The sequence below is a fragment of the Triturus cristatus genome, chromosome 6, assembly GCF_964204655.1.
Source record: "Triturus cristatus chromosome 6, aTriCri1.1, whole genome shotgun sequence".
NCBI classification, from domain to species: domain Eukaryota; kingdom Metazoa; phylum Chordata; class Amphibia; order Caudata; family Salamandridae; genus Triturus; species Triturus cristatus.
Window position 1 is genome coordinate 732,350,946 of NC_140589.1, and position 14,860 is coordinate 732,365,805.

Genomic DNA, 14,860 nt, shown 5'->3' on the forward strand with positions numbered 1-14,860 from the left:
TCGCCTTGCAGCTTCCTTAGTTTCAAGAAATCCTTTAGCACGTTGCGGCTCGGGCTGGCAGCGGCGATCCTCACTCATAGCCTCAGTTACGATGTCGGCTTGAGCCACAAACAGCAATGCAGCAGCGTGGACCATGTTTCACGCTACGGGGGCAATGCGGTCACGGGGCACTTCGTAAACAGTCCCACGGACCACACGGCAGTCTCAGGCGTGCAAAAAAGCACACACACACACAGCGTTGCTGAGACACACTTGGAAACTTTTATGTACCTGAGTTTCCACAACAGGGAGCCAGCTCTCCTCGGGCCCTTGGAGACAAGTTACTTCAGGACATAGCAAAGTCCTCTCAAGCAGGGGTACACAGCCCACAGCAAAGTCCCTTGTCCTCTCCTTAGTCAAATCAGCAAACTGCAGGCCAGCCCCAGAACACACAGCAAGGGCAGTCCTTTCCTTCAGTCTCTTCAGCTGTTCTCCTTTGGCAGAGGTTCCTCTCGATCATAAAGTAGTTTCAATCCTGTTTCAGTCTGGATTGCAGTCTTGAGTTCAGGGGTTTCAGCGCTTACAGCGCTTACATTTATACCCCTAAATGCCTTTGAAGACTTTGGGGCAGATTTACAAGCCCCGTACGCAAACTTTTGCACCGCCATTGCGTCACTTTTGTGATGCAGCGGCGGCGCAAAGCTAGCACCATGCTGCGACAGATTTACAACGTGACCCATCTAGGGAGATGCGTCACGTTGTAGAGCCCTGCGCCACATTAAACCCGCGTCAGGTTTAATGTATGCAGGGTGGGCGTTACGTGGGAAAAAGCCTTGGAAAAGTGACGAATTGAAATCTACAAGATTTCACGCAGTCACTTTTCCGACGCTGGTGCGTCGAATCCTTACGCCTGCTTCAAGCAGGCGTAAGGCGTGACGCACCATGTTAGGGATAGGGCAGGTTGGAACAGTGCTGGAGTTGCATTGCGCTTGCGACACAACTTCAGCACTGCGCCAACCTTACGCCGGCAGATGCCTCACGCATCTGCTTGTCCTTGCCCCACGATGCACCACATTGTAAATGCGGCGCATCTGCGGTGCCACAAAGGCAAACTTGCGTGATGCATCTTCCCTGGGGCATCCCTGCTGATTTGCAGGGATGCGCCAGGGAACATAAATCTGCCCCTTTGTGTTCAGGGGGCTCTGAGCCCGGTCCAAACCAGTTCTGGGTGTCTTCCTGCCAGTGCTCACCTTCTTCTTTTGATAGTGGGGGTCTGGTCCCAGACACGCTGCAGGAGGTGGAGCCATTCCTTCGTGGCAGCAGCACAAAGGGGCTACTCCTCCCCCTACACCAAATGCAGGCCAGCCTGGGTTGTCTCACCTACTCTCTTCTGGTGTCAGGACACTCCCCAGACCCTGTTACATCCAAACCCAGACAGTTAATACACAACCAGGCAGAGACGCACAGGGTGGTTAGGACATAAGCACATAATTTAAAAACCATCTTCATAGAAAGATGTGTTATCAAATTCTGTTTTCAGGCATACTAAACTTCACCTCACCATTATATGCCTATGGGAAAATATGCTGGAAACATGTGACACAGCATTCCCCATTCTGTCCTATGGGCAAGATGGCCTTGCAACAGTGAAAAATGAATTTGGCTGTGTTTCACTGTCAGGGCATGGTACACACCTCAGTGCATGTCCTACCTTTCCCATACACTTCACCCTGGCCAGGGGGGGTACCTTGGGCCTACTACAGGGGTGTCTGATGTGCATGAAAAGGGATGGGTAAGGCCTGGCAATTGGGTGCACTTGTCAGGACAACAAAGCAGTTTAACAAACTGTGCGCAGGCACTGCAGTGGAAGGCCTGAGATCTCTTTTTAGAGCTACTTATGTGGGTGGCACAACTCGAGCTGCAGGCCCACTAGTAGTATTTGTATTACCAGCCATGGCACACATAGCACACTTTACTAGGGACTTTACTAGTAAGACAAACATATCAATTATGGACAACCAATTACCATAACACTTTATACAGGGAGCACTTGCACTTTGACACTGATCAGCAGTGGCAAAGTGCCCAAAGCATCTAAGTCGGCAACATAATGTCAAAAAAAGGTTTAGGAGGAAGGCAAAAAGTTTAAGGAACTTTAGCCAAAAAAGAGCCAAGTCCAACAACAAGGTTCTAGAATTTTTATTCCAGAGAGCTTGCGTCAAGTTATTGAACTAGCCCATGAAGGAAATTGTGGCATTGCCGCCACCAAGTAAGATCTTCGATACTGGCTATGGTTTCTTTGCTGTGCCGAAAGGTTTGAAAGAGAATTAAAGGCCTGTCATTTGCGCAACTGCTTGTCTCCCAAAGCAACGCAGCATTGATTAGTTATGTCTGAACTCCCGAAGCAATTGTGGGAGAGGATTGCAGTAGATTTCTTTAGACCCCTTAACAATGGGCATCCTCTAATGGTAATTGTTGACGAGCATTCCTGATTTTCCCTGGTGGAAGACCTAATTTCAACCATACATGACAAAGTAATTGGTACCCTAAATGACATTTTTGCAATGTGGGGTGTCCCCTCCAATCTTAAGTCTGACAATGGGTCCCCGTTGAACAGCCAAGGGTTTAAAGAGTTTCTTACTAATATGAATTTCAAACATCTGAAAAGCATTCCTCTATGGACACAGGCCAACGGCATTGTTGAAAGCTTCATGGGAACCCTAATGAGAGTAGATCAGTGCTCTGTGCTAGAAGAAAGTGATCTCAAATTGGCCCTATGTTCAGCCCTACGTTCCTACAGATCAACTCCCTTTCCACTATAGGTGAATGCCCTGCCACCTTAATGTTTGGGAGAGTCATGGGAACCAAACTGCTGCAATGGACCGCTAATAGGTCGACCGATGCGGACGAGGTCCGTACAATGGATTCCTTGCACAAGTTCAGAATGAAGACCTATGCGGATAAATGCTGAAGTTTTCAAGCACAGTCATCAAGGAAGGAGATCAAGTCCTGGTCAAGCAGAACCGGAAGCGTGATTCTGCATTTGATGCTGAACACCTGAAGGCTGTAACAAGCATAGGACATATGATGACCGCTCAACGTCCCAGAAAGTCCATAACAAGAGACTTGTCGCACTTCAAGCACCTACCTTGATGTTCCTTGGGTTCAGATGTCAGAAGTGAGACATACCTACCTCCTGCTCCTACTGCTGCATTAAAGCACCATTAGCAATCAAGTTCAATCCAAAGCCGAACGTCGACTATGAAAGGTTCATCTTCCACCAAGCTAGACAGCATGATGGAGAAATGATGCATAAATTTTCTGAAAGACTTGAGGTCCTCATCAAACATTGCAAGTTCAATGAACTGGCGCCCGAGGCAGACTCTAATCTTCTGCTTCGTCAACCTCACACAACTAGGTCTGGAATACTGATTCAAGTGCCTCGATGACTCATTGAGGAAGTATGATGTATATGTGTAATATCTGTACTTTTCAGTTTACAGAGGGGGAGATGTAGTGTCTTGTAGATATGTATAGCGCGAACTCTCTGCTCCCTGATGGACTCTGTAGAAATGATGTAATCCTCTGGTTGTGCTTGGGGTGGTTAATAAAGTTGATGCCGTAATGCGTACAGTTAGTTAATGGTGCACTGTGAAGAATAAAGACGTGCACTACAGAGCTCCATGTGTGGCATAATCATTTGCATGCTAACGGGCTGGGAAGGACGCTACAAATGCTATCCTGTCAAAAATGCTAAAATCAGCCTTTCTCTGTTCCTCTCATCGGTCTATCACTCTATTTTCATTCTGCCATTCTCGCTCTTCTACCTCTTGTCCCGCTCTGATGATTTTCTCTCCAGTTCCCTCTGTATCACTCTCTATTTTGAAGCCCTCCTGTGTCTGTTGCAATTAACTTAGGGGAGCTGTCAAAAGTTACATTGGCACCAGCAGCTGCCCTCGACTTACAGAACTACCCTCCCATGGCTCCAGCCTACCAGGGAAATGGCAGGTGGAAAAAAAGGCCAGTCCGGCCCTGAGTGCACAAAAGCACAAGCTTTGGCACTCAGATGATTTTAATGTGCTGGAGGAAGGGATACCTGTTGCACTCACTCAGCTGGCGTTTAAGGCAGAAGCTTTACTTAGCATGACTCTTCTCTCAAAGGTCAATAAATATGCTACCCAGCGTCTTACAGATGAACATATGGCTGAATCCTGTGGAAAGTAAATTAGTCCTTGGCAAGCATTTCCCTTGACATTCTAACACTGCCTTATTCTTTTTAAATTATGTTCCAAGTTTCCTGAGAGAAAAGTATTTGGAAATTAAACCATGCCATTTTTAAATATTGAAAACATTGAAATCAATTTTCAGTTTTGATATACCACAAGATATGTGTTTGCTTTCCTCCAGTATTTTAAAATGTTTTTTACTTTGTTTTAAAAATTATTTTACAGATAAGCATTGGCAAAGCCAACAGTCCAGCACTTGCATTATAAAGGGGAGACCGCCTGGCTTTCCCAATGCTTGTTTTTAAATGTTTTTTTAATATGGAGTTTGGAAACAAGGAGTGCTTGAACTTATTTTTGAGGACACAAACTCAACAAATATATAAAATGGATTGGACAAGAGCGGTATTTCTCCCGTTGTGTACTTCGAGTTCTCATGGCCGGGTTCACAATCCCAGATACCTGTTTATGAAGCTTTGGGCTCAGAGCCTGGCTAAAGGCCAGGCCTACTGGCTAACTCTGCTGTGTTCGACTGAAGGCCGTGCACAATGGGGATTGATTGACTGCGAGGGCTAGGATGTGTTGAAGGTCCTGTAGTCAACCCCCTTTGCACACTGCCAAAGAATACTTATAAGAAGGGTTGTTCACCCTTGGACATTTGGTATCAGGGTCTGTGCCTTATCTATGTTCAGTAGAGGTTTTATACCCATGACAATTTGGCAGAAGGCATGGGCAGGTAAGACCCTGAGGCCAACCCTATCTTTTGTGCACGCATGGCAGTTAAATACAGAACTTCATTTACAAAAACTGAATTTCACAGAAAAAAATGGTTAGTTACGGTTTACCAACCTAAAATGTGCCAGTTATGGAATACAATGCACTCCATAAGTGACTCATTCCGCCATGCTGAGTACACCCCTTTGCCGCTGGCACATGAAAAAAAGGGGGAGGTAGAGAGAGAAGAAATAAAACACATACAATCACCTACATATATATTTAACATGATTAAAATCCCTATCTAGGAAATCAAAGCTCTTGTTCAGTATGTTTCAGCTTTAAGGTGACAACCAGTTAGTATCATGCAGTTTGGTAGTAAAAGCAGATATATTCTGCTCTCTGATCACTATTTTGCCTCTTTATGAAGTAGTCGTCTTTGGCTTCAAGATAGGAGGCGGTCTACTGCGCATTAAATTGGCACAGCTGGCCCTAGGCATAGGCAATGGACACTACAAACCAGTCTTGCACTGCTTTGAGTGTAAACACAATTGAAATGATTCAAAATTAGAATGCAGATCTTCAACCGGTAATCTCAAATTTCAATTTCAGGAGCATGTTTATTTTATGACGTGAAACTGTTGCACTAGCGCATTAATAATCTGAAATTCGGATATTTTTCGGACCCTAAAGCCACAATCTGACCCTTCATCTATCCCTATAGTCAACCCCCTACCCCACTTGAGGCCGATATTCTAATTCTGCGTGATCTACTCACCTAAACCACCACCAGACACAGACAGACGTTAGAGTGAGATGGACATGCGCGGATAAGAGGTTAAAATGCGTAGCCAGGTGTGCTCTTAAAATACTTCGGGACCCGGATTATTAGATTTTCAAACTGTTCTTTCTGTTGCTTTGCGTTGGTTCATCATTTGCATGCCCACACTGTATGCGACGACTAATTTCAAGGCCTGGTCAAGAGTAGTAGGCGCTATATAAATACAAGTAAGCGCTATATAAATACAATTTATCTTTTGCACACCTATCAGCCTGTGTAGCTCAAATGAACTTAGGATAGGCTTCACATCCTTTTTTCATTGATGTCCCACTTACATTTTTTCGTAGGGTTTTACTTGAATTTTTGGTCAATCTTTTTAGATTGGGATGCCTCTTTTTTAAATAACTTTTATTAACTTTAATTTTATGGATTTTAAAATATGATGAGATTTGTTTTGTTGGACTGTTAGTTCCCAAAACGAGTTTATATTTCCTGGGATAATTATTATTATTTTTTTTTATGAATTTCCATGTCTTTATTGTATTTCTTTAAAAATATTTTTACATTGTACCTTTCACGGTTCAATTGAACCGAAATAAAGGAAATATGATGATGATGGTGAAATGTAATTTCAAAGTGTGCCTTCCGAAAAGCAGCCTTTGCTTTGGAGGCTTCCAAGACCACAAGCCTGCAGTGCAGACAGTAGGGCGGTGGCGCAGTTGGTCAAGCATGGTCTAAATGGTTGTTTTTTTTTTTTTTACATTGGTGGTTGGCAGTGTGCAAAACCCAGCTGTGAGCACAGTTATGTGGAAAGGAGAATGAGCAATGAAGGCGCAGGTCACAGAGCGGCATGGTAGGAAATTCCTACAGATTTAATTAGACCTTTTAATGGAAAAATGCCTTTTAACCCTTCACCAACGCCTTCTTGGGCAGCCCAGGGCCGCTCCTCTTTCCTCCGCCATGCGATATCAATTTGCCGGTTCTGTCATTTCTTTTACTATAAATGACCCACTTTTTCTACTTCAGGAAATAAAGGAGTTCTATTTAATGAATGTGTGAGTGTCTGTGTGAGGCATGGGATGAGAAAGTTGCTCCGGTAATTGCTTTTGACTGGTGAACTCCAGGGCAGTAACAAAGAGACATCCTGCTTGAGTTAAGGAGGGCTCGGGAAGTCATGGCCACGAGAGTGAGGCAGCCAATGGGACCTTCGCCCCTACCTCCGGCCATTTGCAAAAGAAAATAAAATGTATCCGTATGACACATGGCTGCATAGCTCAGGGAACGTTTTGGAAATGGCTCTCTATATGCAAGCAACTCTTCGCCTGGCACTGGTGTTTGCAGCTGTCAAAGCTGTATTCCTGGACTAGGATGCAAGGAGTAATACAGATTGTTTACTACAGGTAATCTGTCCATTTGTTTTTTCTAGTTGATGCTTAAGAAAGCAGAGTTTCATAGCTCTTCAAACGACACCATGCCACTTTCCTCCCCCTGGTGTGTCAGGCCCCACCGACTTGTCAGGAAACCTCACAGAAATTCTCACAGCATTTGACAAGCGCTTAGAAAGTGACTCGCATGGTTCCACTATTTTCGAAAGTGCGTATATTTTATTTTAAACACCCCCCCCTTTTTTTAGATGCTCTTGCCAAGACCAGATCAAACGGGCTGGATCACAAAGCATTTGGACTGGTCTTTTATGATAAGTAAGGCGGTGCGTGGTGCAAACCACCCTATTGTGAAAGATTTGGGCTGACTGGTTTTTTGAATATTTTCAAGAGCTGGCGCAGCGCTATTTTTTTTACCAAGTTAGTTGGTGGCACGTGCGTATCCAAAGGAAACAACAGAAGAGTGAACAATAATATACACAGAACAACATAACACAAGTAAAATACAATTGGACAGAAGAAAACGGAAGCAGAATGCAAAATATAATTACATTGAAATTGTGTCTCACAAAAAACAACACAGCACATCAGAACAACAAAAACGCTTTAGGCTCACTGTACGAGAGCTTATTTCGCCGATATTTGGGTCTGTGCAAGGGCGTCTGTACTATAGAGTGTGTTGAATTACAAATTGTTTCAGAACTAAATCATACAAAAGTACTGGAAAGCACAAAAGCGCTAGACACTACGTCCAATATAAACATACTTTTTTGTCCGATATATTTGACTTTATTACAAAATATACGGTGGTTTAGAAAAGTACAGAAGGCATCCTTGTATAATAAGTAAAGCTATATAAATTCGGTCAGCGTGTAAGGTCGCTCCTCTTCCTGGTTAACTCATTGCAGACGTTCATTACAGCTTCCCAGTTTTGTTCACTTTGACCTTGTGCTGAACTCCTGAGAATCTGTGGACTTTGGACAACGCTCTGTTACACATTTGCTTCTGAGACCACAGTACTTTTTTCTTGAACAATTCATAACTCCCCTTGAAATAAAAACAGAAACAAAGACCTGTTGCTCCGTCGCCAAAAAGATATATGAATGATGTCTTCTTAGCAGCAGATCCACACAAAATGGGCACACAGCTTTACTTCATACATTGGGGCAGATTTACAAGCCCCTTGCGCCTCTTTTACGCCGCTGTTGCGTCACTTTTGTGATGCAGCGGCGGCGCAAAACCAGCGCCATGCTGCGGGGTATTTACAACGTGACGCATCTGGGAGATGCGTCATGTTGTAAAGCCCTGCGCCAGAAGTAGGCGTTCCTGTACAGGGGGGGCATTCCGTCGCAGGAACGCCTCCTAGATGTGGCTGAGTGAAATCTACAAGATTTCACTCAGTCACTTTTGAGCCCATGCTGCGTCAAAACTCTTTGCCTGCTTGAAGAATGCGTAAGGATTGATGCAGCATTGTAAAGATAGGGCACCCCAGAGCCTTGCTGGATCTGCGTCGCGCTTGCGACGCAACTCCAGCAATGTGCTGCCTTTACGGTACAGATGCGTCACGCATCTGTCAGTTTTTGCCCCATGGTGCGCCGCATTGTAAATGCGCGCATCCATGGTGGCGGAGCCGTGACGCACAATAAATGGCGCATCCCTGCTGATATGCAGGGATGTGCCAGTCATTGTAAATCTGCCCCATTGTATTCAAGAGGAATGATGAATTCAGTTTTAAGTAGTCCTGTCGTTTAATCCTATCCAAAATAACAGTGCTGTTATATCTTCTCTGCTAGACAGGTTATGCTCTCCCCCTTGCCAAAAACCGAAACCTATCAATTCGACAAGTTCTGTGGGAATCTAAAAGGAACTGAAATCGCCAATACAAGACGCTGATCACGTCAGACAGACAGAAACTGTGAGATGGAGTCATCCATATTCACAAATCACGTGCCTATTTGAGATGCACAAGTTTCCATTGGAAAGGATATGCCTGCAACAGACCACTATTACTGCTGAAGAGTAAAATGATCAGCAGTACTTGAACTTGTATAAACATCTAATGTGTGTACAAACACATAGAACAAATAGATGCTAGAGCATTTAGGGCCTGGTCAAGCAAACACGCGCTGAAAATTGGTATTCCAGCTTCATGCATCCAAACATAAGCCCTCATCCAGAGGTCCATGAATGGACTATCGAGTGGTGGGGTGGCCAATGCTCTAGTTTTCTAGCTGCAGCCTGTCAGATATTGAATCCCCCATCCATACATTGATTTTTTTTGGCCTAAAGTACGTACATGGAATACTATAATCAAAACTGCACAATGCATGTCTGCTCGCATTCCAGCTGACTCACTAATCAAAAGCATCAAAACAGGTGGCATTTTTCACATTTTCAAAAATAGATCTCCAAAGTTAGGCTTGATTTTTAAATAAAAAAAAAAAAACTTTACTGAATTTTTGTGGTACATTGCGGCAAAAACCAGTTGCATGTATATCGGATACCACACATTACAAAATAGTACCTAAGTATCTGGAATAACAGTGCAGTCTGTGAACATACAGACAAACCCAAAAACATGGCTCAGACTACACAGTGCTCCCCCTGTAAGAGATATCTGCTCTATATGTGTAAGGAGCCAGTGTCCCACTTTGTGGGTGTGCGTTGTGGCCTGGAGGTTACCCGACAAGGGAGAGTTATGGGATGGCAGGGGGATAGATCAATCCCATGGTACACTGCCCACTGAGACCACACCTTCCTGTGCTTTTGCGGGCAGCCTCGCGCCCGATATACAGCAATCTCTGCTGCCATGCAGTCGTCAGATAGCCCTCTTCCACCTACCTATTAGTGGGGGGACGTCCCCTTCCAGGATTGAGCAATGTCCCGCTTTGCCAGTGTGAGGCACATAAATAATAAATGCTGCTTATAATGGTTTCCCCCAATCCCTTCTGTACTGTGAAGAAGATATAGTTTGGGTCTAGTGCCAGCTTTGAGGATAGGACCCGCTCTAGGCAGGAGGAGACCCTGCTCCAGAACGGCTGTAGTGCCCCGCAACTCCAGACAGTGTTAAAAAACGTCCCCTCGGCTTCTCCGCAGCGTAGACAGGTGGGAGACAAGATGACACCCATCCGCCATAGGCGGGAGTGCATGTAATATACCCTGTGGAGGTATTTAAATTGAATGAGGCGGTATTGCATGGCATGTTGCCCCCCCCGGGGACTAGCTAATGTCTCGGTCCAGTCGTCGTCAGTGAGATCTGGGATATCCACTTCCCATGCGGCTCGCGTGCTATGTAGTGTAGTTTGGTTATGGGTAACCAGGGTCTGATAAATGTGCCGAATTTTGTGGGCACCCAGGTCCCCCATTAATAAGCGTCCCTCGAGTGGGTGGAATTCTGGCATGTTTTCAAGTGAGTGAATCAGGGGGGTCAAGGCGTGTCTTAACTGGAGATATCTATAGAATTGTGTACAATGAAGACAATAATCAGTTTGTAGCTGTCGAAAGGATTTAAGTGTCAGCCCCTGCATTATGTCGCCTAAATTTGAGATACCAATGAGATCCCATGCCCTAAACCCTGGGAGCGCAGCAACCGGGCGTAGATAGTTGTCTGGGTCAGGCGTCCCTCCCAACCCATCCTTTTCACTGTGTGGCGCCAAAGTTGTATGACAGTACTACATGCCCGGAGCAGAAGCTCAAGATTGGAATGGCTGTAAAGAAATTCAAGGAGGGAAGATTTACTCATCGGCAGTCTGTCGACTGTGTACGCAGGGTCCAGGTGCGAGCCGTACCACCACTCATTTATATTCAAGAGATGGGATGCAGCATAGTACGCAAAGATATCAGCAGCCGATATCCCGCCGCAGTATGTCGACTGAGTACAGGTTCGTAATGTGACCCGGACTGCCCCTCCCCCTCACAGGAAACCATTCAGAAGTGCATTTATTTGAGTAAACCAGGTCTGTGGGATGTGGTATGGGTAATTTTGGAGTCTGTACAGGACACGCGGGAGGTAAACCATTTTAAAAATAGCTGACCGTCCAAACAGAGACAGTGGCAGGGGCGACCATCCCCTTGTCTCCTCACGAAGCCGGGACAGTATAGGACCTATGTTCCGTGACCAGGATATCGTTGGGTTCGGTGAGATATAGACCCCTACGTATTGGAAGCCATCAGTTGTGTGGGACAGTTGTACAGCCCATGTCTCATGCCCCTGATTGCCACACCCTTGGAAAAACACTGATTTCGCACAATTAGCTCTGACGCCCGAAGTTTCCCGAAATACACGGAGTATCTGAAGTATTCTTCGGCCAGAAAATCCTGGTTCGGTCAGGAAGAAGAGCACATCATCTGCGTATAACGCGATCCTATCTGACCTGTCAATGGACCAATCAAACACCCTTATCACAGGGTCCCGCCTCACCCACACTGCCAGGGGCTCAACTGCCAGCGCAAATAATAGTGGGGACAACGGACACCCCTGCCACGATGGATTGGGAAAGATGCCGATCGTGTCCCCGCCACCCGCACCGAAGGCAAGAGCAGAGGCGTAGCTAGTGCTTGTGGCGCCCAGGGCTATCCCTCAGATTGCCGCCCCGGGTGAGCGGGGGGTGGGTGTGGGGGGGGTTGCGGGGGAAAAAGGACGGCAAGCACTTGAAAGAGGACCGAGAGACACGTAGTATCGCCGCTAATAGTTACCTCGTTCATGCAAGTTACATGCACATACATGACACAGTCCAAGGCTACACAGTTGAATACACTGGTGACTGGCAGTGATTGGCAGTACAAAAGAGAACACACAGACTGCATGATCTATCTGGGGACTCATATGACATCCATCAGAGAGCTGCGTGAACAATTACCTGGTAATCCCCTCAGCACAATGCAAACATGCACATACATGACACTGTTCAGGGATCCATCATCGACAGCTGACATTAAATGACCATTCATCATGGTCCCCCCATTAAAGCAGTGCACTTTGTGATCTGCATGGTACATGTTCTTTGCAGCAGGCACATTAACCCTCTGTGCTACCTTTCCAGGAGTCAACCCTTCCACTAGACAAAACTCTGATCTCTCTCTAGGAAGAACATTAATCACCGAAGTTATCATGACATTTTTATTGTTTCTGAAAATTGCTGGAGGCCAGGAAGGAGGCAGCAAGTTTTTTTAAACCATAATATACTTGCAAACATTATGCACCCACCCGAAATAGGTACCCAGTGCGGTCACACCGTTCGCACCGCCCTAACCTGCTCAAGGTTCATGTGACCTCAGTGACAGAGTCACAGTGACTGGATCACTGTTGCTCTAGGGTGTGCTGCTTCGTAGGCCTGCCCGCAAGACTGGAGATGAACTTCAGTATGGATTGTGGTGGACAGGCCTTCAAGGTTAACTCACAATTGACACCACTACGGTACACCTGCTTGTGCTAAGACATCAAGCCTTCTAAGGTCTAGTGGGGCCTTGTAAGGTCTAGCATGGGAATATGCTCCCTCAGTATAGTGGTCTGGTTGACTGGTCATGAAGGCTGAACCCAGTTCCCCAGTTCCAAATTTGACAGCTGTGGCCATAGTGCCACATCCTCTCCCCCACTGAACACCATACTGCCCCACTGAGAGAAACTCTCACTGCCTTCAGCTACAACCTAATTGTGCCCGCTATAAACACTTGGATGTGGCTCAATTAAAATTATGCACTTGATAAGAGTAATATCCTGCCTAAAATAAAAAGTAAAAGCAACCACTCATAGGGAATGCAAGATTAAGTAAAGCATGTGAAATGTAAGCAGAAACAACATGGTTACCTTAACGATCTCTCACTCACTATTCAGAAATAAGTGAGTGGTTTTACCTGAAAAGTTAAGGACATGACTACAGGTCCCTGAACGGAACCGTTTCAATGTCCATTGCTTATATCCTTAATAAACGTAAGCAGTATGGTTTAAAAAGACCACATCCATAAACAGAGCCATGGTACGCATTTTGTTTTCCAATCCACCCATCAGCCAGGTATTGCAGTACCTCCAGGATTGGTGCACTTCCCCTCCTGGGGACAACAATGCTGTTCAAAGCAAGACGAGAAAACAAAAGTAGCGCTTCACTGCAAAGTCTGTAAAGTGAGGCTGATGTGTTTGGATGTGAATAAAACCAATCTGGTCACTTTGCAACCACTCTGTCTTGCTTTATTTATTTGTGTATTTGTTTTTCATATTTAAAACCTTCTATTTCTCTCCATCCCGCTGCACTTTGGAATAGAAAAATGTCAGAAAAAGGGCATTTCCCGCAAGAGTGTTTTTCTTTTTTGGATCCATTTCACAGGGAAGCAACTAAATGAAAGAAGGAAAGAGAGGTTGTGAACCGTTTCTTCAAGTCACGGTTTTCAGTAAGTGAGGAGCAAGACAGAAAGAGAGGGAATAATAGGAAGAGAGGGTGGGGGGGACAGCTGCTAGCACAAAAAAAAGAGGACATTGCCCGAGTCCTATTCCTTCTCTGCCCGTCCCTGAAAGCAAGCCGAGCCTTATCTGAATGCCTTTGTCCTCCCCCAAAATAGTGCCGCCTGGGGCGGACCGCCCCCACCCCCAGCTACGCCACTGGGCAAGAGCCCAGTGAATAATAATTGTATATAAGACAAAAAATATGGGCCAAAGTTGAGGGCACGAAGGAGCTGGAATAAGTAAAACCAGCTTAAGGAGTTGAACGCCTTGTTAATGTCGACCAACAGGAGGGCCACAGGGCAGCCCAATTCCAGGACTTTTGCTATGGTGTTATGGACTCGCCGGATATTATGCCAAGTGAAACGGTGTGGCATAAAGCCGGCCTGGTTGGGATGAACCAGCTCCTCAATACAGGCACGAAGACGGTCGGTCAGGACCTTGCCCAGCAATTTAGATTTGAAATTCGAGGGAGATGGGGCGATAGGACAACGGCTCTTCTGGTGGGCGACCCGGCTTTAGGAACACCACAATCTCAGCGTGGCGCCAGTCCGAAAGCAGAATGTGTTGTTCTAGGGCTTCGTTGGATGCCTCCAGGAGATGTGAACCCAGCAGGGGCATGTGGGGCCACAGAAAATAGCTTGGAAATCCATTGGGGCCGGGCGCACGGCCAGGATGTATATTTGACAAGGCTGTCTCAAGCTCGATCACAGTGATGGGGGCATCTAGGTGCTCACGTGTAGCATCTGATATCTTTTGGGGCGATATATCTTTCAAGAAATCACCAATTAGCTCACTCGATATCTGGTCTTGCTGAGCATACAGGGATCTATAGTAGGACACAAACATTTGGGCCACTGTTTCGGGGGTAGTGCATAGGTTTCCCTCCGCATCTCGTAACACCGGCACAGGGGCCGGGGACAGCGCAGCTTGGCAGAGGCGACTTATGCCCCCATTGGTAAATTCTGTGTTGGGTCGCCATCCATATATCTCTGGCCTCATCTGTAAGGTGTTGGCGTAGCTGACATTGGACTTTAGGGGAGGCGGTGTTGCGCCGTCGGGTCTATGGCTTCCCTTACCTCGACCTCCAGTTCCCGCGGACTATTTTCAAGTGCCACCACCTGGGCTAAGCGGCAACGCTTTTCCCCTGCACGATAACTAATTTCTTCGAGCATGATATATTTTCTCATAGCCGAAGCGGGCTAGGCATGGAGCTTTATTGCCCAGCAGGTGGATCTCCTGCAGAAGGAGGATGTAAGCCTCTAATCGTTTGGCCTGCCTAAGGACCGCCCCCGTTTAATTTTATTGAGTAACCCCCGGACATTCCAGGTCACAATAGTAAGCTCAC